The sequence below is a fragment of the Balaenoptera acutorostrata genome, chromosome 3 (assembly GCF_949987535.1).
Source record: "Balaenoptera acutorostrata chromosome 3, mBalAcu1.1, whole genome shotgun sequence".
NCBI classification, from domain to species: Eukaryota; Metazoa; Chordata; class Mammalia; order Artiodactyla; family Balaenopteridae; genus Balaenoptera; species Balaenoptera acutorostrata.
This window is the reverse complement of record NC_080066.1, coordinates 88,759,493-88,782,295: the sequence shown is the minus strand read 5'-3', so window position 1 is coordinate 88,782,295 and position 22,803 is coordinate 88,759,493. Positions and strand designations below refer to the sequence as shown.

At 39.3% G+C, this 22,803-nt stretch overlaps 1 long non-coding RNA gene across 2 annotated transcripts in view; it reads right to left on the bottom strand.

Annotated features, from left to right (window-relative positions):
* The window catches only part of LOC103000497 (uncharacterized), a 137,590-nt gene that overhangs the window by 113,703 nt on the left and 1,084 nt on the right, over nt 1-22,803 (bottom strand). For both annotated transcript variants that reach the window (XR_450011.3, XR_009007780.1), the window contains exons 2-3: nt 4,494-4,582; nt 3,347-3,425 (exon numbers count right to left, since the gene is read on the bottom strand). This is a non-coding gene — a long non-coding RNA (uncharacterized LOC103000497). The remainder of the gene's footprint in view (nt 1-3,346; nt 3,426-4,493; nt 4,583-22,803) is intronic.

Here is a 22,803-nt window from a genome sequence, read left to right as displayed (position 1 = left end):
ATACCATTCTTGTGCATATAAAAAAAGGAAAAGATAAGTGAAATAAATTTGGTACCACTTGAAAGTCCCACTCTTCTTTTCACCTTTCCACTCTTTTTATGTCTGTTTTCTCACAGGACAGATCCTCAGTGCCAGGAGGAGCACTAGTGACTCAGCATTTCTCTCAAGAGAAAGCCAGTGGACACTATTTTGTCATTGGCTTTAATAATTTTGATAATTCTAGGTTTGGGTACAGTTTTTAAATAGCTTAAATTTGTCTCCTAACAGAATTTAAAACATTGTATGTAAATTCTGATGCATAAAGAACATAAAAACAAGGAAAAAATAATCCCAAAAAGTCAGAAAAAAATTATCATTTAAAAAAAGAGAAATCATACAATAGAATAAAAGACAGATCAAACATATAAGAAATAAACAGAAAATATAAATGTGTTTATCTTTTTAAACAGACTCTCAAATTTAATAAAAAATAAATAAAATCAAACTCTATTTGATCTGCTAGCATAATATTCTAAATTATATATCCAAAAGGCTAAAAACAAAAAAATAAAAAAATATAGAGAAACATTCAAACAAAAAGAATAGAGTTGGCAATTTTAATTTCAAAGTTTAAGATTAAAAGAATTAGGAGGGATAAGAGAGCATCATTTTTTATATTTATAAAAGATATATAGCCATAATATAGCTATGATAATAATGGAGCTTTATCTAAATAAATAACATCATATTGACATAAATAACACAAGAATCGTTTGAAGCGAGGAGAGAGTCACTAAGAAAGTCAATTTTCTTAGGAAACAGCTCACCTATTTCTCCAACTTTGACAGATCAAGTATAGGAGAATTCAAACTACATTTTTTAAAAATATGGATTTAATAGGTACCATAGTGCTCACTCACGAACACTACACTGTCTTTTAGAAATCTATAGAATGTTTTTGAAAACAAATTATATATTAGATAACTCAGTAAATTCTAACATGTAGAAATAGGAAATATTACGCTTTTATCACAATACAATAAAACTAATATTATTTACAAATATATAAACAACAACATGAGAAACCTTACTCACTGGGAAAATAAAATTCTAAATATCTCATGTCAAAAAAGAAAGAAATAACACATTTTGACTATTTAGCAAAAATGACGTTGCAAATTCCACATAACAAAACATAGTTTATGCTGATAAGGCAGGCTCAGAGGTAGATTTATATCTATAAATGGATTTATTAATAAATACGAAAAATGAAAGTTAATGGTCAACTCAAGAAGTTAGAAACTGTGCAAGATAATTAAAGGAAAGCATGAAGAAGACATTAAGGAAGAAAAGCAGGGAAGTAAAATTAAAAGCTGAGGTTCTGGAGTCAGAAAGAGAGGGGTTGAGTCTCAGTTTTCCCCACTTACTAGTGGAAGGTTCATTACCTGGCCTCCTGCAGAATCCACTTTCTCATACGTAAAATGAGCATTATTAAAAGATCTACCCTGGAGGGTTGTTGCAGGGAAATGAGATCGTGTGTATTAAAAGCAGAGCACAGTACCTGGCTGAGCACTTTATGGTAAGTACTTAACTAAATGTTAGACCAGGACAGACAAAAACAGTACAACTGATAAGCTCAAGTGCTGTTTGTTGCTATCGCTTAAAAAAAAAAGGAATGTCGAAGGATAAAATATAAATGTACTAATTTACAAATGAGCAAGGAACTATGAGTACAACTATGGAGAAGAACACCCTTTAAAACTTTATTCCGGTAAATTATTTAAATTCCAGTGAAATATATCAATTTCTAGTAAAATATAAATTACTAAAATTAACACATCATGTTTGAATATTTATTTGTAACTGCAGAGAATACCTCTAGAAAAATGTACAAGAAACCAGTAAGAGTTGACTCTGGAGAGGAAAACAAGATTAATGAAGGTGGCTGTGAAAGAGAGATTTGATTTTTACTATGCACCAATAATAATTACTCAAAAACAATATTTTAAAAATTGAATATATAAATAAACAAATTACTAGCCTGCTAGGCTGTGTTTAGTTCTTAATTCGTGTTTGAAGTGACATATATTGTGAAGGTCGTATGAAATAAACTTTTTAAAGTTTTATAAAATGCTCAAAAATATAAGAGATATTATACTATCATGATTTTTTTTGCACTTATTTATAATATAGGTAACTAAAATATCACGTAGAAAAAGTTGACCCCACCACATAGCCACTGATAAGTTTAGTTTTGTTCCATTTGAGTTTTTTTTTAAAACATGAGATCTTTTTTTTTCTAATTTATGATTCTCTCCTGGGTAGAAAAATTAGTAGAGAAAAGAAATATTGAGTTGGATTTCCACTACAGCCCTGCATATTTTATTTGCTGAAGCTCAGGAATGGACAAGCATAATCTTAATAGGTTCTGGAGTTTTATTTCCCGAGATGAATAAAACTCAGAATTGCTATTATGCATAGTAGGATGGGGTAATTATAATAATGTGATTAAGTTTGTATGAACCCATGCATGGCAAGTGCAGTATGCTTTTACCCTTTTAAATACAAAATCCAAATAGGATACTGTATTAGTTTTCTATTGCTTCATAATAAATTATCACAAACGTTATCAGCATGAAACAATACCCATTTATTATCTCACAGTTTCCATGGGTTGAGAGCACAGACATAGCTTAAGCTGGATTTTCTGCCCAGGGTTTCACAGCACTGCAGTCAAGGTGTTGCTCAGGGCTGTGTTCTTATCTGAGGCTCAGGGTCCTCTTCCAAGCTCATGTGGTTTTTGGCCAAATTAATTTTTTTGCTGCTATAGAATCCATGGTAGTTTACTTCTTCAAAGCCAACAGGAGAGAAAACCTCTTAACCTCTAGATCATCTTTTAAAGGGCTTGCCTGCTTAAGTCAGGCCCACCTGGGTCAATCTTCCTTCTGATTAACTTAAAGTCAAATGATTATGGGACTTTACATAATCAAAGTCCCTTCACCTTTGCCAAACATACAGGTAACCTAATCATTGGAGTGGCCATCCCATCATATTCGTAAGTCCTGATCAGATTCAAGGGGAGGAGATTACACAGGGTGTGAACATGAAGGGGCCACCTTACAATTCTGTCGACCACAAATGCTATCTTGCATTTCTGAAGATCATATTTTAGCTACTAAGACCCAAGCTTGGAATCAGATAATAAGTTAAAAATGGTCTGTGAAGCATCCAAATAATCAAGCAGTAACTAGCAATGGCAGCAGGGATGATGCAGCAAAACAACAAAAACATTTTTAAAAAGAAAATACAAGCCTCGAATACACAGCAGTTTGAGGTTGTAAGTGTAGTAGGCACAGACTCTACATACCTCACTAGAGCCTGAAGGCATCATCAAGTTGTGAGGAGACAGCCTAACGTCACAAAAGTTCAGTTTTGTTCTAGGTGCCCTGGTTAAGAAAGCAAGAATGTTTACAGTTCAGCCTCAGAAAAATTTTCCTTCATATGGTTGACATCAAAGGACAGCTAAGCTTCAGTTACCTGGAAAATTAATTTACATGGAATGACTCTGCAGTGAAGCAGAGTGTATGGAGCTCTTGTGCGAGACTTAAAGAGTGTATTTTCAGGTTGGGCAGTTCAAGATGAGGGATGCAGGAGAACTCAGAGGTTAAGGCCAAGATCTAGGTTATGAGTGTCATCACTTCAGAGCAGGTGACAAGCAATGACATCTGGAGCAAGGAGCCTGGGCTCTCTTTCTCTGCCTGGAAGATCTCTCAGCACAGGGTTGCCTGAGGCCAAAGCTAGGCAGTCAACTTTTTAGAGAAAGACATGGTAGCTGCCAAGCTGTGGACTCAGCTGCAGAGCCCTGGGGGCCAAAGCTGGGCCTCTGTTCTGATGCAGCTCTTTCCCCAAAGCTGGTGGCTTTCTTCAACTTCCAAATTCAATTCATCTGCTCTTTTGGATGCCCAAGAGATCAGGAAAAGGAGATATTTCACATACAGACTTTTCTGTTGTTATTTCCAAAGCAGTTATATACTTAGATTTTCTAATTTTCCTGTTGTACTTCTCCCAACAAAGAAGTGGTAGAAGTATTCTCCGGGAAGGTGAGAAGTTCAGAGAAGTAAGAAATAACAGGTCTTGAAAGATATTAAACTAACGCAACCAGCACACTGGAGAGAGATGATCACCAGTTCTATAATTTCCTAATGTTCACAGGAACATTTTCAAAATGAGTTCTATTTTTAAAAGTATTACTTGTGCACCTTGGAGTTAATGTGTCCCAAACTGAGTTCTTGACCTTCCTTCCCAAAGCTGCTCTTTTAGTATTCTTCCAAATCTCAGTAAATGGCAACCCCATCCTTGCCGTAAATCTTGTAGTCATCCTTGACTTCTCTCCCTCACTTCTCATCTGACCCATCAGCAAATTCTAGTGGCTTCAGAGTATATCCGGAATCTAACCATTTCTCATCATTTCCACTGCTACCTCCCTGATACGTGCTATTTCCATCATCTCTCACCTGGATCACGGAGTAGCCTCCTAAAGGGTCTTCCTGCATTGGGCCTTGATCCTCTTCTGTCTCATTTCAAAATAGCAGCCCAAGCAATCCTGTTAAATGAAATAGAGCATGTCAATCCTCTTATCAAACTATTCCAATGGTTTCCCATTTCACTCAGTGGAAAAGCCACTGTCCTTACAAAAGCTTATAAGGCCCTACAACTGCAACCCTCACCCCTTGCCTCTGTGGCCTCATCTCCTACAACTGTGCACCCCTCTCTGTCACTCTGTTTAGACCACACCAGCCTTCTTACAGGTGAGTTTGCATCTCAGGACCTGAGTGCTTGCTGTGCCCTCTGCCTGGAATACCTTTCTCCCAAATATCACTTCTTTCAAGTTTGGTTACATGCCCTCCACCCCCAATCCTACACCTGACAGATAGCATATTCTCACTGAGGCCTTCCCTGGCCACTCTCTCTAAATTGCAAGCCTACATTCCACATTTCACTTTCCTGCTCTGCTTTTCTCTTTAACATTCAGCACTATTTATTTTAATCACTTCTTCTATTTACAGTCAGACTAATTTTTGTCTGGTCCGTTCTCTGTTATGTCCCCAAAGTCTAGACCAGTGCCTGGCAAACTGAACACATTCAAAAATATTTGTTGAAAGGATGAATGAATGCAGGCACTGAGGGGAATAAGGAGTATAGAGCCCCACCTCCTTTGAGGTTTGGTCTTTGACTCACTGTGGAGCCAAAGCCTGCCAGGCTCAGGTCCCATCTCACACCAGCCATGCCCCACATTCCACACACACCACTGTGTGTCTCTGAACATGTGGGTCCTGCTGCCTACGATGTCTGACTCTCTTTTGTTTACCTCACTGTTATTTTTATCCTTATTTATTTCACTACCAATGAGGTAATTACTAGACAGTTTATCATGAGTTTATTGGCCATCTGGTATTGCTTCTTTTGTCAATTCAACAAAAACGAGCCAGGCTGTAAAGATATAAAGATACATTGTTCTAAGCTCTTAAGACAACCATTTTCCCTGTCTTCAAAAAGTTTATGGTCTAGAGAGACAAGCAAATAAGTATACAAAATAATTATGGATTGTGAAAAATATTGTGAAGGAAATAAAGAGGAAACTATGACAGAGAATAATGCAGAGGGCAGTACTTACATAGGGTGTTCAGGGAGGGCATCTATGAAAATATATTTAAGGATGAGAAGGTGATGACAGTGTTGAACTTTACCTGACTTCTATGCCCCCAGAAAACAGTGATGGTTAAGAAATCTCCCCAGTCTTTTTCTCCCCAAATCCCCCACCCCTTTGTGTTCTAGAAAATGACTAACTGCAATGAACCACCATTCCCCACATGGCTTAGATAAGACTTGCTATCCACTCTTTCTCAGGACTCCCAAAAGATTTGTAGATGGCTCCCATTTTTACTGGTGATAAGGTTAAACCCAGACCATTCTCCTTTTACCTGAATCTGTTGACATGGTCAGACAGAGATCCTCTTTCTTCTTTGTCTCATGAATAATTAGCCAAGATTAGAATTGTTTGTTCCCCTGAAACCAGCTAAGCATTTCCTGTTCCACGGAAACTTCCTTTGATTGAAAAAACAATCCCAACTATAAATAACCCCACCTGTAACTTGTCTACTCCTCCCCATAAAAATCTAAGGCAAACCCCTCTGCTGAGACACACTGTAGTAGGCTGAAAAATGGCCCTACAAGATATCCAGGTCCTAATCCCTGGAATCTATGAATATCTTACCTTATGCAGAAAAAGAGCTTTTGTAGATGTGATTAATGAGCTTGAGACGGGACAATTATCCTGGATTATCTGGTTGGACCCTAAACAGAATCACAAGTATCCTTGTAAGAGGGGCGCAGAAGGAGACTCGACCATAGATAAAAGAGAAGACAGCCATGTGATGGAAGCAGAGAGAAGCGGAGTCAGAGAAAAGATGCTACATCACTGGTTTTGAAGACAGAGGAAGGGACCAGGAGACAAGGAATTCAGCTCTAGATGTGGGAAAAAGAAAGGGAACATATTCTCCCCTGGACCCTCCAGAGGCAGCACAGCCCTGCCAACACCTCGATTTTAGCCATGTAAGATTCATTTTGGATTTCTGGCCCACACAACAATAATAGGATAACTTTCTATTGTTTAAAGCTGCTAATTTGCAATGATTTGTTACACCAACCATAGAAACTTAATACGTACTCTAATCTTCAGATCTGAGGTGTTTCCCTATTGCAATAGCCTGAATAAAATCCATCTCCTCACTTACTCATTTTTTTTGTCTTTGGCAGTGCTAACCATACGAAGGACGGGGAGCAGAGCACCCCAGGCAGAGTGACCAACATGGACAAAGGTCCTCAGGCAAAAGAGAAGTTGGTGTGTTCTAGAACCTAGGAGATGAGCGTGACTCAAGATGAAGTTGAATGTTAACAGTCTGACAGGCCCCTGGGCCATGGTAGGGAATTTGGACTTTATTATATTTGTGATGAGAAACTTTTAGAAGATTTCAAGCCATAAAGAGTAGAAGTAGATGGGGCTTCCTTGGTGGCGCAGTGGTTGAGAGTCTGCCTGCCAATGCAGGGGACACGGGTTCGAGCCCTGGTCTGGGAAGATCCCACATGCCGCGGAGCAACTGGGCCCGTGAGCCACAACTACTGAGCCTGCGCGTCTGGAGCCTGTGCTCCGCAACAAGAGAGGCCGCGGTAGTGAGAGGCCCACGCACCGCGATGAAGAGTGGCCCCCGCTTGCCACAACTAGAGAAAGCCCTCGCACAGAAACGAAGACCCAACACAGCCAAATAAATAAATAGCGTTCCCTTTGGGGGGGGGGAAAAAAAGAGTAGAAGTAGAAAGGTCAGTTAGTAGTCCTGGTGGGCCCAGGACATGGGAAGAATTTAGATATAGGGCTGGATGAGGCAGATTCTGTCTCTGTAAGGTTTGAAATATGAAACAGGGCTCAGTCAAATTAGAATAATTTGAGGAGTGTTTACTAAAGAGGGTATTTATAAAGGTTTGGCAAGATATGGGAAACCAAAACCACAAAGGAGAGTACAGTACCCTGAAGCTTATACCAAACAGTGCCAGGCCTGAAGGAAAAGGGGGAGAAAGCAGTTTCCAGAGCCTGGAAGAAAGGGCAACCATGACAAGAGCAGTGGTCTTCAGCGGAGAGACACAGCCATGTGGAGGGAACTCTGACCTTACCCTCCTCTCTCCCTCTGACCTCTTGCTGGGGCTGTCTATTGCCAAACCCAAACGCAAGCCAGAGAGCAAGAGAGCTCATTGGTTCAGTTCCTACAGGTCAGCCTTCTCAGGCAGGAAACAGGGTAGAAAGGGACAAGAGTGGGTATGGAGGGAAAAAAGAAAGATATGTGGTAGAGAGTTAAAATTAGCCCAATTTATTAAAAGAAAATGTGGAGACCTGAATTTTCTACACTATTTCCTTAATACTCAGTTTCACCTACCCCATGACAATAGGCACAAAAACAATGGCCTTTCACCTTCCTGATTTTTCTTTGAACATTTACAACTGCTCTTTTGTCCTAAAGGCAATCAAGAAAGACCGTGATTAGAACATTTGCAAGGACTAATAATGTTATCTTCAAAGTTCAGTGAAAAACCTCTTTTGATAAAAGTGTAGAATTTAAGGAAATGTTGCTACTTGAAAACTGGATAATATTCACTTTATACTGAAGAGAATTGAGTTTATGCAGCCTGGTAAGTAAAGGTTGTTTCAGAGGAGTGGAATATTGAATCACAATCAAAGCAAACCACAGAAAGCCTAATTCATACATCTCTCTGCATGGATACCCATATTTTACCATTGTTTTGGTTTCCTTCTTTTTTTTTTTTTTTATTACTCTGGAAGGTAATTCAATTTGCATTGCACATTTCCTCACAGAAATTTTGAATCTTATGAATATAAAAATCATGGACTTGGCCCAATGTTATTTTAATCAGTTTTTCTGTTTCCTAATTCAGGATTAACTTCCCAGGATATATGCAGAGATTTAGTAGCAAGAGCGACAGTGTGCACATTAAAATATGGAGAGCTTCAGCAGCAATTTGAGTTATGGTAATTACTGGGTTTGTTTACACAGACACAGATGAAAAGCATAACCTTTTTGTTCCTGTCTTTTTTTTTTTTAATTTGGAAAAATTGTGTGCTACCAACAGAAAAATCATACAACAGTTGTTTAATGTCATGGAGGAAATCAGGCGCAACCAATGAGACTGAGAAATAAAGATATCAAAACTCTCAGAGGCAGTGTCTTAGCTAGGCATCCTTTTTCCTGGAGCCACTCCCAGTGGTACAGAAAGGCTCTGGTGCTCACATTCTGCTCAGAATGACTGCCACAACATTTGCCTGCACCCAGATCAACTACCCAGTGGGTCTCCACTAGCATACCAGTTCCAGTGTGGCCCCAACATTGACTTCTGCTTCCACAGTCATTCTCCACATCCTGCTCCCTGGTCCCATTTGCTCCCTCCAAGAAGTAAGCCTGACTGAGATGGGGCCCATGTGAGGGAAGAGGAGAAGAAGAAGGCAGATGGCTTCCAGTAACTGGGAGCCAACAGGAGAGGCACCAGTGCTCTCAGGGAATGTGAGAAAATAAGCCCATCCCTGGGAACATTTGGGAAAAAAACCAGGCCTGCTTTTGTAAGGCTTATTGATCACAAATCTGGAAGCTTCCCCTCGACACCATGCTATCGTGAGAAGCAGGTTGGCCCTCTTAGAGGCAGTAGGCAGACAGACTTTCACCCATCTTAGAATGGTTGAAAAGGGGTGAAATTACCCGAATGACTAGGCTTGATCTCAATATCTTCTTTTACCTCTTCCACCCCGTTTCCATACCAAACTGACTCTATGGGCCATCAACCCAGCTAAAAGAGAAGGCCTATTGATTGCCTAAAATAGCTGTTCTAGGTGTTTTATGGTACACATAGTAATGGCACCCAAAGATATGTACACTTTGATCCCTGGAAAATGTGATTATGTTACTTTATATGGCAAAAGGGACTTTGCAGATGTCATTAAGATTACTGACCTTGAGATAGAGGGATTATCCTGGATTATCTGGGTGGGCCAAATCTAATAACATGATTCCTTAAAAGTGGAGGAACTTTCCCAGCTATGATCAGAGAACCAGAAAGATGGCAGCATAAGGACTCAATCTGCTGTTGCTGTTTTTGAAGATAGAGGATGGTGGTCACAAGGCAGGGAATGTGGTCAGCTTCTGGAAACTGGAAAAGGCAAGGAAATGGGTTCCCTCTTAGAGCTTCTAGAAAGGATTGCAGCCTTGCCAACACCTTGATTTTAGCCCTGTGAGACCCATGCCAGACTTCAGACCTAAAGAACTGAAGATAATAAATTTGTATTGTTTAAGCCACTAAGGTAATTCGCTGTGGTCATTTGTTACAGCAGCAATGTAAAAACTTAGACAGTCTTCCTCACCTCAAGCTTGGATTAGCACAATAGAAAATTTTTAATTTCTCCAGGCTCTCAAGTCTCTAGGTCATCTTAGAAACTGTTACTCACCAAACTCTTGTCAACTATCACACTACTCATTCGACTTCCCTGTTCAAGAGCCTACAAATGGCAATGTTTTCAAACTAAGCTCCTGTAAATATCAAAAGGTCTGAAGTGCCTCTTCTGGACCTGCCAAAGTTCAAAGTGGAAGGTTAGTGAATACTGCTGAAAATGCACTGAAAAGAGTCCTTGGAGAGACTGGTCAACAGGATTTTCCAGGGGCTTCATCACCAATGCTGAACAATAGGAATACACTGGTTGGTTTATAAAGTCTTGCAGCATTTACCAGTTACACAGCCCTACTGATAAAATCAGTCAGTGTGCTGGGGTGAAACCATTTCTACTACCCTGGCCAGAGTGGACAATGCAACTAATCTCTGAACCGGGGGCTAGTCAGTAGGGATGGTTACATGACAATATATTATATAGCTAATTTTCCAGTCCAATCAGATGCTCTTCGAAGGCGAAAGAGGGAGACATGATTTGAAAGAGATCATGTGAGCCAAGAAAGACAGTAGAAGCCTAGAGCTGACTTAGTTCTCAGACAACTTTCCAGTTTAATCCATATAATCCCTTCCCCTAACCCTTTCCTCTTTTCCTAGTCTTGCAATTAAAATTATCAAATATATCGTTTCTTACTGCTCAAACTTTCACTTTACATTCTATAGTAAGTTTCAGCCTTTTAGTCCTATTTAACTGTTGGTGGAGCACCTTTTGTGACCTGCTTTGATGGCCTCCCTTTGGCTTAACCAAGAAACTAGCAGATATTCTGAATGATGCCTGGTCTGCAATTATTCTTAGTAAAATTATATTGCAAATTTATTGTTAAGAACAAAGGCCTGGGGCTTCCCTGGTGGCGCAGTGGTTGAGAATCTGCCTGCTAATGCAGGGGACACGGGTTCGAGCCCTGGTCTGGGAAGATCCCACATGCCACGGAGCAGCTGGGCCCGTGAGCCACAATTGCTGAGCCTGCGCGTCTGGAGCCTGTGCCCCGCAACGGGAGGGGCCGCGATGGAGAAAGGCCCGCGCACCGCGATGAAGAGCGGTCCCCGCACCGCGATGAAGAGTGGCCCCCGCTTGCCGCAACTGGAGAAAGCCCTCGCACGAACCGAAGACCCAATACAGACAAAAATAAATAAAAAAATAAATTAATTAATTAAAAAGAAAATCCTTAAAAAAAAAAAAAAAAAAAAAGAACAAAGGCCTTGGACCTGCCTCTATTTTTAAGGTAATGTAATCTCTATCAAAATGATCCTGAGTACAGTGATTTTGGTAAAATTCATAATATTGGTTAAATGTGAAGAAATTCTTTCTAACAAGTCTTGACCCCAGCAGATTCTCTAGAAATAAATTCCCTAAAGCGGTGGTCCTTAACTAAGTGTGGGCAACAAGAATCACCCTGGAGACCCCGAGTAGTCAGTTTGTAGTATGGTTTGGACATGTGCATTTGACCAGTCTTTCTAGATGATTCTCACGTGTACCCTGCTCTTAAGCCATCTGCTTTTTTCTTCCTGAAAAGTTGATGATGCTTTAAAATGAAATAACAATAGTCCTTCTCTGGGCTGTTATTTACAGAACTTTCACTTTCTGGTACTCCTTACAGAATGGCATAATTCAGAGTCAGCTTTTCACGATTATGTTAAGAGATTGGGTACTCAGTGCATAGTGAGAACTATAGTTCTGAGTTTGTATATTAATTATTCTGATCCCCTTGAACTTCTGTGGCAGTAATTCGTGAGTTAGTCGAAAGTAGTTTTGTAGCAATAAATACTTGTTTTGTTGACTATCGGCCAGTTCCTTGCTTTTTAACAGCTGCTCACCTTAGTGTCAACCTTCTGAGCTACTTCTATGGTTAAGATCCATGTGCTGATTTTATGAAACTGAAAGGCTACATATATTTATCTGATCTTTGTGTTCTTCCCAAGAGCTTGGTAGGAACATTCTTGTGGGTTTCACAAGCTATATGCTAGTTTAGTGTTTTAAAATTGGGCTATAGATACTCCTGGGGGAACAAAAGACATCCCAGGAGGTATCTTGATGGCATTCTGGACCAAACAATTTTAAAAGAATGAACTTCTAGATAGTGATACATATGTACTTTTTACTGAAATTGATCTGCCTATATACTAGTTCTTTCCCATCTTCTTTATTATAATTGCCCTTTTACAAAAGCTAGGCATATGACTCACCAACTTCAGGCTAACTGGTGCTTTTCCTTGGTGTAAAAAACTCTGGGCTTGAAACAAAGGAGAACTTCTACATTTTTGGTACCAGAACCCAAAGTATGGCTTCTGCCATTTTGGGGCTTGCACATATTTCTAGCCAAGATGAAGTGTGGCATGATAAATGAGCTATTTTTGCCAATGTTGGGATGTTCTAAATTCAGCTACAGGATTGTACAGTTATGGGGAATTATGATATTTTCCCATTAATATTCTTACTGCTTCCATTCCTGAATGATTGTCAAAGAATGAACTACCCCTGAAGAAGAGTTCAAGAGTTTTGTTTAAACCAGCGGTCCCCAACCTTTTTGGCAAAAGGGACCGCTTTCGTGGAAGAAAATTTTTCCATGGACCGGGGTGGGGGGAGGGATTGTTTTGGGATGATTCAAGCACATTACATTTATTGTGCACTTAATTTGTATTATTAGTACATTGTAATATATAATGAAATAATTATACAACTCACCATAATGCAGAATCAGTGGGAGCCCTGAACTTGTTTTCACTTGCCACTCACTGATAGGGTTTTGCTGTGAGTCTGCAAGCAATTGATTTATTATGGTCTCTGTGCAAACCTCTCTGCTAATGATAATCTGTATTTGCAGCCGCTCCCCAGCGCTAGCATCACCGCCTCAGCTCCACCTCAGATCATCAGGCATTAGACTCTCATAAGGAGCACGCAACCTAGATCCTTCACACGCATAGTTCATAGTAGGGTTCGCGGTCCTATGAGAATCTAATGCCACCGCTGATCTGACAGGGGAATGGCTATAAATACAGATGAAGCTTCGCCCAATCGCCCACCACTCACCTCCTGCTGAGTGGCCCAGTTCCTAACAGGCCACAGACAGATAACGGTCTGTGGCCTGGGGGTTGGGGACCCCTGGTTTAAACTGACAAAAACTGAGAAAGTTCACCTACTGGAGAACCTCTCCATAGGAAGCCTGAGCAAAAGGACAGGAATCTGAGATGGAGGTTTCAGGTGCAGAAAGAAAAACAAAGAAAATGATAAAAGTCTGGGTAAACATTTTTTTAAATGACTGTAAAAATTAGTAATAATAATGCTTATTGGGATTCAAGAAAAGATATGTTTAAAATACCAGGAGGAGGAACCAAGATGGCAGAGTAGAAGGACGTGCTCTCACTCCCTCTTGCAAGAACACCAGAATCACAACCAGCTGCTGGACAATCATCAACAAGAAGACACTGGAAATCACCAAAAAAGATACCCCACATCCAAAGACAAAGGAGAAGCCACAATGAGATGGTAGGAGGGGTGCAATCACAGTAAAATCAAATCCCATAAGTGGTGGGTGGGTGACTCACAGACTGACTCACTTATACCACAGAAGTCCACCCACTGGAGTGAAGGTTCTGAGCCCCACGTCAGGCTTCCCAACCTGGGGCGTCCGGCAACAGGAGGAGGAATTCCTAGAGAATCAGATTTTGAAGTCTAGTGGGAACTGATTGCAGGACTTTGACAGGACTGGGGGAAACAGACCCCACTCTTGGAGGGCACACACAAAGTAGTGTGTGCATTGGGACCCAGGGGAAGGAGTAGTGACCCCAGGGGAGACTGAACCAGACCTACCTGCTAGTGTTGGAGGGTCTCCTGCAGAGGCAGGGGCTGGCTCTGTTTCACCGTGGAGACAAGGACACTGGCAGCAGAAGTTCTGGGAAGTACTCCTTGGCATGAGCCTTCCCAGAGTCTGTCATTAGCCCCACCAAAGAGCCCAGGTAGGCTTCAGCATTAGGTTGCCTCAGGCCAAACAACCAACGAGGGAGGGAACCCAGCCCCACCCATCAACAGTCAAGTGGATTAGACTTTTACTGAGCTCTGCCCACCAGAGCAACAGGCAGCTCTACCCACCACCAGTCCCTCCCATCAAACCTCTTAGATAGCCTCATCCACCAGAGGGCAGACACCAGAAGCAAGAAGAACTACAATCCTGCAGCCTGTGGAACAAAAACCACATTCACAGAAAGACAGACAAGATGAAAAGGCAGAGGGCTATATACCAGATGAAGGAACAAGAAAAAACCCCAGAAAAACAACTACATGAAGTGGAGATAGGCAACCTTCCAGAAAAAGAATTCAGAATAATGATAGTGAAGATGATCCAGGACCTCGGAAAAAGAATGGAGGCAAAGATCGAGAAGATGCAAGAAATGTTTAACAAAGACCTAGAAGAATTAAAGAACAAACAAACAGAGATGAACAATACAATAACTGAAATGAAAACTACACTAGAAGGAATCAACAGCAGAATAACTGAGGCAGACGAACGGATAAGTGACCTGGAAGACAGAATGGTGGAATTCACTGCTGTGGAACAGACTAAAGAAAAAAGAATGAAAAGAAATGAAGACAGCCTAAGAGACCTCTGGCACAACATTAAACGCAACAACATTCATATTATAGGGGTCCCAGAAGGAGAAGAGAGAGAGAAAGGACCAGAGAAAATATTTGAAGAGATTATAGTCGAAAACTTCCCTAACATGGGAAAGGAAATAGCCACCCAAGTCCAGGAAGCGCGGCAAGTCCCATACAGGATAAACCCAAGGAGAAACACGCCAAGACACATAGTAATCAAATTGGCAAAAATTAAAGACAAAGAAAAATTATTGAAAGCAGCAAGAGAAAGAGGACAAATAACATACAAGGGAACTCCCATAAGGTTAACAGCTGATTTCTCAGCAGAAACTCTACAAGCCAGAAGGGAGTGGCATGATCCAGAAGGGAGTGGCATCACTTAAAGTGATGAAAAGGAAGAACCTACAACCAAGATTACTCTACCCAGCAAGGATCTCATTCAGATTCGATGGAGAAATCAAAAGCTTTACAGACAAGCAAAAGCTAAGAGAATTCAGCACGAACAGACCAGCTCTAAAACAAATGCTAAAGGAACTTCCCTAAGTGGGAAACACAAGAAAGAGGACCTACAAAAACAAACCCAAAACAATTAAGAAAATGGTCATTGGAACGTACATATCGATAATTACCTTAAACGTGAATGGATTAAATGCTCCAACCAAAAGACACAGGCTTGCTGAATGGATACAAAAACAAGACCCATATATATGCTGTTTACAAGAGACCCACTTCAGACCTAGGGACACGTACAGACTGAAAGTGAGGGGATGGAAAAAGATATTCCATGCAAATGGAAATCAAAAGAAAGCTGGAATAGCTATACTCATATCAGATAAAATAGACTTTAAAATAAAGAATGTTACAAGAAACAAGGAAGGACAATACATAATGATCAAGGGATCAATCCAAGAAGAAGATATAACAATTATAAATATATATGCACCCAACAGAGGAGTACCTCAATACACAAGGCAACTGCTAACAGCTATAAAAGAGGAAATCGACAGTAACCCAGTAACAGTGGGAACTTTAACATCTCACTTACACCAATGGACTGATTATCCAAACAGAAAACTAATAAGGGAACAGAAGCTTTAAATGACACAATAGACCCGATAGATTTAATTGATATTTATAGGACATTCCATCCAAAAACAGCAGATTACACTTTCTTCTCGAGTGTGAAGGTAACATTCTCCAGGATAGATCACATCTTGGGTCACAAATCAAGCCTCAGTAAGTTTAAGAAAACTGAAGTCATATCAGGCATCTTTTCTGACCACAACGCTATGAGATTAGAAATGAATTACAGGAAAAAAAATGTAAAAAACACAAACACATGGAGGCTAAACAATACGTTACTAAATAACCAAGAGATCACTGAAGAAATCAAAGAGGAAATCAAAAAATACCCAGAGACAAATGACAATGAAAACACAACGACCCAAAACCTATGGGATGCAGCAAAAGCAGTTCTAAGAGGGAAGTTTATAGCTATACAAGCCTACCTAAAGACACAAGAAAAATCTCAAGTAAACAATCTAACCTTACACCTAAAGGAACTAGAGAAAGAAGAACAAACAAAACACAAAGTTAGCAGAAGGAAAGAAATCATAAAGATCAGAGCAGAAATAAATGAAATAGAAACAAAACAGTAGCAAAGATCAATAAAGCTAAAAGCTGGTTCTTTGAGAAGATAAAGAAAATTGATAAACCATTAGCCAGACTCATCAAGAAAAAAAGGGAGAAGACTCAAATCAATACAATTAGAAATTAAAAAGGAGAAGTAACAACTGACACTGCAGAAATACAAAAGATCATGAGAGACTACTATAAGCAACTATGTGCCAATAAAATGGGCAACCTGGAAGAAATGGACAAATTCTTAGAAATGCACAACCTTCCGAGACTGAACCAGGAAGAAATAGAAAATATGAACAGACCAATCACAAGCACTGAAATTGAAACTGTGATTAAAAATCTTCCAACAAACAAAAGCCCAGGACCAGATGGCTTCACAGGTGAATTCTATCAAACATTTAGAGAAGAGCTAAAACCTATCCTTCTCAAACTCTTCCAAAATATAGCAGAGGGAGGAACACTCCCAAACTCATTCTATGAGGCCACCATCACCCTGATACCAAAACCAGACAAAGATGTCATGAAGAAAGAAAACTACAGGCCAATATCACTGATGAACATAGATGCAAATATCCTCAACAAAATACTAGCAAACAGAATCCAACAGCACATTAAAAGGATCACACACCATGACCAAGTAGGGTTTATCCCAGGAATGTAAGGATTCTTCAATATACGCAAATTAATCAATGTGATACACCATATTAACAAATTGAAGGATAAAAACCATATGATCATCTCAACAGATGCATAAAAAGCTTTCAACAAAATTCAACAACCATTTATGATAAAAACCCTTCAGAAAGTAGGCATAAAGGGAACTTACCTCAACATAATAAAGGCCATATATGACAAACTTTCTTTTTTTTTTTTAATTATTTTCCTTTTTTTAAAAATTTTTTTTAATGCTATTCTTGTCTGCTTACATTCTTTTTATTTATGTATGTATGTATGTATGTATGCCACAACTAGAGAAAGCCCTCGCACAGAAACGAAGACCCAACAAAGCCATGCATACAGACAAACCTTCTTAATGGTGAAAAACTGAAACCATTTACTCTAAGATCAGGAACAAGACAAGGTTGTCCACTCTCACCACTATTATTCAACAGAGTTTTGGAAGTTGTAGCTACAGCAATCAGAGAAGAAGAAGAAATAAAAGGAATCCAAATCAGAAAAAAAAGAAGTAAAGATGTCACTGTTTGCAGGTGACAAGATACTATACATAGAGAATCCTAAAGATGTTACCAGAAAACTACTAGAGCTAATCAATGAATTTGGTAAAGTAGCTGGATACAAAATTAATGCACAGAAATCTCCTGCATTCCTGTACACTAATGATGAAAAATCTGAAAGAGAAATTATGGAAACACTCCCATTTACCATTGAAACAAAAAGAATAAATTACCTAGGAATAAACCTACCTAGGGAGACAAAAGACCTGTATGCAGAAAACTATAAGACACTGATGAAAGAAAGTAAAGGTGATACAAACAGATGGAGAGATATACCATGTTCTTGGATTGGAAGAATCAATATTGTGAAAATGACTATACTACCCAAAGCAATCTACAGATTCAATGCAATCCCTATCAAATTACCAATGGCATTTTTTACGGAACTAGAACAAATCATCTTAAAATTTGTATGGAGACACAAAAGACCCTGAATAGCCAAAGCAGTCTTGAGGGAAGAAAACGGAGCTGGAGGAATCAGACTCCTGGACTTCAGACTATACTACAAAGCTACAGTAATCAAGACAATATGGTACTGGCACAAAACAGAAACAGAGATCAATGGAACAAGATAGAAAGCCCAAAGATAAACGCATGCACCTATGGTCAACTAATCTATGACAAAGGAGGCAAAGATATACAATGGAGAAAAGACAGACTCTTCAATAAGTGGTGCTGGGAAAACTGGACAGCTACATGTAAAAGAATGAAATTAGAACACTCCCTAACACCTTACACAAAAATAAACTCAAAATGGATTCGAGACCTAAATGTAAGACCGGACACTATAAAACTCTTAGAGGAAAACATAGGAAGAACACTCTTTGACATAAATCACAGCAAAATCTTTTTTAATCCACCTCCTAGAGTAATGGAAATAAAAACAAAAACAAACAAATGGGACCTAATGAAACTTCAAAGCTTTTGCACAGCAAAGGAAACCATAAACAAGACGAAAAGGCAACCCTCAGAATGGGAGAAAATATTTGCAAACATATCAACGGACAAAGGATTAATCTCCAAAATATATAAACAGCTCATGCAGCTCAAAATTAAAGAAACAAACAACCCAATCCAAAAATGGGCAGAAGACCTAAATAGACATTTCTCTAAAGAAGACATACAGATGGCCAAGAAGCACATGAAAAGCTGCTCAACATCACTAATTATTAGAGAAATGGAAATCAAAACTACAATGAAGTATCACCTCACACCACCAGTTAGAATGGGCATCATCAAAAAATCTACAAACAACAAATGCTGGAGAGGGTGTGGAGAAAAGGGAACACTCTTGCACTGTTGGTGGGAATGTAAATTGATACAGCCACTATGGAGAACAGTATGGAGGTTCCTTAAAAAACTAAAAATGGAACTACCATATAACCCAGCAATCCCACTACTGGGCATATACCCAGAGAAAACCATAATTCAAAAAGACACATGCACCCCAATGTTCATTGCAGCACTATTTACAATAGCCAGGTCATGGAAGCAACCTAAATGCCCACTGACAGATGAATGGATAAAGAAGTTGAGGTACATATATACAATGCAATATTACTCAGCAGTAAAAAGGAACAAAATTCAGTCATTTGTTGAGACGTGGATGGATCTAGAGACTGTCATACAGAGTGAAGTAAGTCAGAAAGAGAAAAACAAATATCGTATATTAACGCATGTATGTGAAACCTAGAAAAATGGTGCAGATGAACCGGTTTGCAGGGCAGAAACTGAGACACAGATGTAGACCAAGGGGGGAAACGTATGGACACCAAGGGGGGAAAACTGCGGTGGGGTGGGGATGGTGGTGTGCTGAATTGGGCGATTGGGATTGACATGTATACACTGATGTGTAAAAAATTGATGACTAATAAGAACCTGCAGTATAAAAAAAACAAGCAAACAAAAAAAACAACTAATACTAAACTTTCTTTGGGTTATTTGTATGGAAATATGTTAATATAAATGTTTCAGACATTACATGAAATTTCTAAAAATCTTATATGTTCTGGTATAATGTTATAAGTCATAATTCTAGTTATTACTTTAAAATGTATATCTCAGAAATAACGAAAAAAAAAAAAAAGATATGTTTAAAGTACCAGACAGTAACAGTATATATGCCAAAAGAAAAATTAATGGAGTTAAAGCATTCTAAGTTCCTTATGTTATCCAGGAGAAAGATAATAATTTAGTTTTAGACCTTTGAAACTCATGAATTAAGCATGCATGTTTTAATTTATCTGAAACAACAGAGTCAGAGAGTAAAACTTCTAAATAGAGGGAAAAGTGAAACAATAAAATAATTATATTAATTTAAATAAAATTAATAATAAAATAATAAAATTTAAAAGAAGGCAAAAGGGGTAAAAAGAAACAGAGAACACCTGAAAGGATCCCAAATTAGGATAGATTTAAATCCATTATGGAGTTTACATGCTAGTGGAAGAAACATACAAGTGAAATGAATAAATATGTACATAATTTCATGTAGTATTGTGCTATGAAGAAAAATCAAATAGGGTAAAGCATTAGGTGGTGCTTAGAAGAACACTATTTTTAGATAAGGGAAGATCTGAGAGAAAAAGGGAGGAAGCAAGATTCTAAGGCTTTTTATCTTGAGCAAGAGAAAAGGTTGAAAAGAGAAGAGGAGACAGAAAAGAGACTGAGAAGAGACAGCAGGTGAAGTGGGAGGAAAACCAGAGTGTGTCTCCGTGAAGAAATGTTTCAACAAGGAGGGCACGGTCAACTGTGAAACGAAGAATGTCTGGTTAGGGGCTTCCCTAACCAGGCGGCGCCGTGGTTGAGAATCTGCCTGCCAATGCAGGGGACACGGGTTCGAGCCCTGGTCTGGGAAGATCCCACATGCCGCGGAGCGACTAGGCCCGTGAGCCACAACTACTGAGCCTGCGCGTCTGGAGCCTGTGCTCCGCAACGGGAGAGGCCGCGATAGTGAGAGGCCTGCGCACCGCAATGAAGAGTGGTCCCCACTTGCCACAACTAGAGAAAGCCCTCGCACAGAAACGAAGACCCAACACAGCAATCAATCAATCAATCAATAAATAAGAACGTGAATTTCTTTAAAAAAAAAATATGGATTTAAAAAAAAAAAAAAAGAATGTCTGGTTAATTTTCTACACACATCTTTCCCAGACCTGGAGAACAAGGGCCAGGCTCAGTATTAAGAAGAGTTGTCATAGTCTCATTAGGCATATATAAACCCAGAGAGTGGCTAAGTGCAAGGACTCTGAAGCCAGACTACCTGAAGTTGAATCTTGGCTCCATCTCTTTCTGGTTGTGAGCTGTGTGGTCTTAGGCAAATTATTTGACCTCTCTGTGCTTTGGTTTCCCCATCTGTATAATGGGGATAGTAATAACACTTGTTTTCTCTGTTTGTTGTGATTAAATGAGTTAATATTTATAAAGCACTTAGACTATACCTGGAATATAAAGTAATCACCATGTGTGTCCTTGTTAAAAAAAGAGAAAAGTCCCTAAAATGGCAAAGATAGGAAGGACAACTTTGCTTGTAAAGTACAGACTTGCATTCTCAGTAGGTTCACACTGGCACAAGATTTAAGTAACTAAATTATCAGCATGACTGATAGGATAATTATATTCTGATCAATATACAGCACAAAATAAACATGTCTGGTTCTTCTTTACTGTAGTATCTTGAATTTAAGGTGTATTTTCATATAAAATTATATTTCAGTGTCATAAGGAATATTCTTTAAATGCTTAGTGGTTCAGACCCCTAAACTGTTACTCTTTTCCAGCTGGATTATTCCCTTTTCTCTTTTCAATCTAAAATAAACTCAGATGAAAAGTGACAACAGGGCTTCCCTGGTGGCGCAGTGGTTGAGAGAGAGTCTGCCTGCCAATGCAGGGGACGCGGGTTCGGGCCCTGGTCTGGGAGGATCCCACATGGCGCGGAGCAACTGGGCCCGTGAGCCACAACTACTGAGCCTGCGCGTCTGGAGCCTGTGCTCCGCAACAAGAGAGGCCACGATAGTGAGAGGCCCGCGCACCGCGATGAAGAGTGGCCCCCGCTTGCCACAACTAGAGAAAGCCCTCGCACAGAAACGAAGACCCAACACAGCCAAAGATAAATAAATAAATTAATTAATTAATTAAAAAAAAATATCCCCCAATAATCCATCCCCTTTAAAAAAAAAAAAAAGTGACAACAATATAATTTTCAGTCTCCACATCAATAGAAGAAATAGCTTAATACTTTCTTGGTGTTAGCTATTATATGGAGCCAAACAAAACATTTCCAGTGTAAAATACTGAAGTAGGTGCTTTGAAGCATTCATAAAAGTTTATGACTCTTACTAATGTGAAAGATAAATGCATGTACTTGAGATGATTACACCATGGGAGTATATAGCTAATGAATGATATGGTAAGTGTTATAAAAGATAAGGCAGCTCTCACTACTGGGTCTAAGGAAGTTTCACGAATGAAGTGAGATTTTTGTGTGGGTCTGGGTAAAGGAAGTCATTACAGTCACTACATTTTAGGATATGCAAGGACTCAAACTATCTTTAATGCAAACTTCCTTAGGAAATTACTAGAGAAAGTACTTCAGCAAAATGAGGAAGTAAACTAAAAGGAAGATACTAGAGCCATAAAACCAGGGCTTCAACATAAGATAGGGGCAAAGGGAAGTCCCACGATAACAGTTATTCACCAGGACTAGTGGGTCACTTGCACAGACAAGAGCAAAAGAATAGAGGAATGAGGGAGGGAAAATTCAAACTGATAGGGAATTTAAGTTTCAGTGTTTCATTTGATGTGATAGATGTTTAAGGTATAGGATCTCTGGAACATTTGGAAAAAACAAGCAATGGGTGAATCAAAAACACCATCACCAATAAAGGCAAAGTGGAAAATAAGGCAGTTATAAACTTGAGGGGGACAGGTGTAAAAAAATGAAATACTCTTAACGTATTACTTGTCTCTGAAGTCGATATTTAACAGTCACGATAAAGTAAATACTAACTGCTGACTTACACAAAAAATTGTTACAAAACTATTGGCAGAATGGGGTGGAGAGGGGGTTAAGAGACTTAATCCTCAACTACTCTAATTCAGAAGGTCATTTCTATGCCATAAAAAAAATAAATAGCAACATATAATTTAGAAACAAGGAGGTAGATTCCAATAGAAAGAACCAAAAAAAGTTGGAAGTATTGCCCCTGAGGAGAGTTGAGGGAGGGTATTTGTGGAGGGGTTGGAAAGGGACTGATGTTTTTCAGTGTAGACCTTGAAAAAGCATTATATGGAGAAAACTTT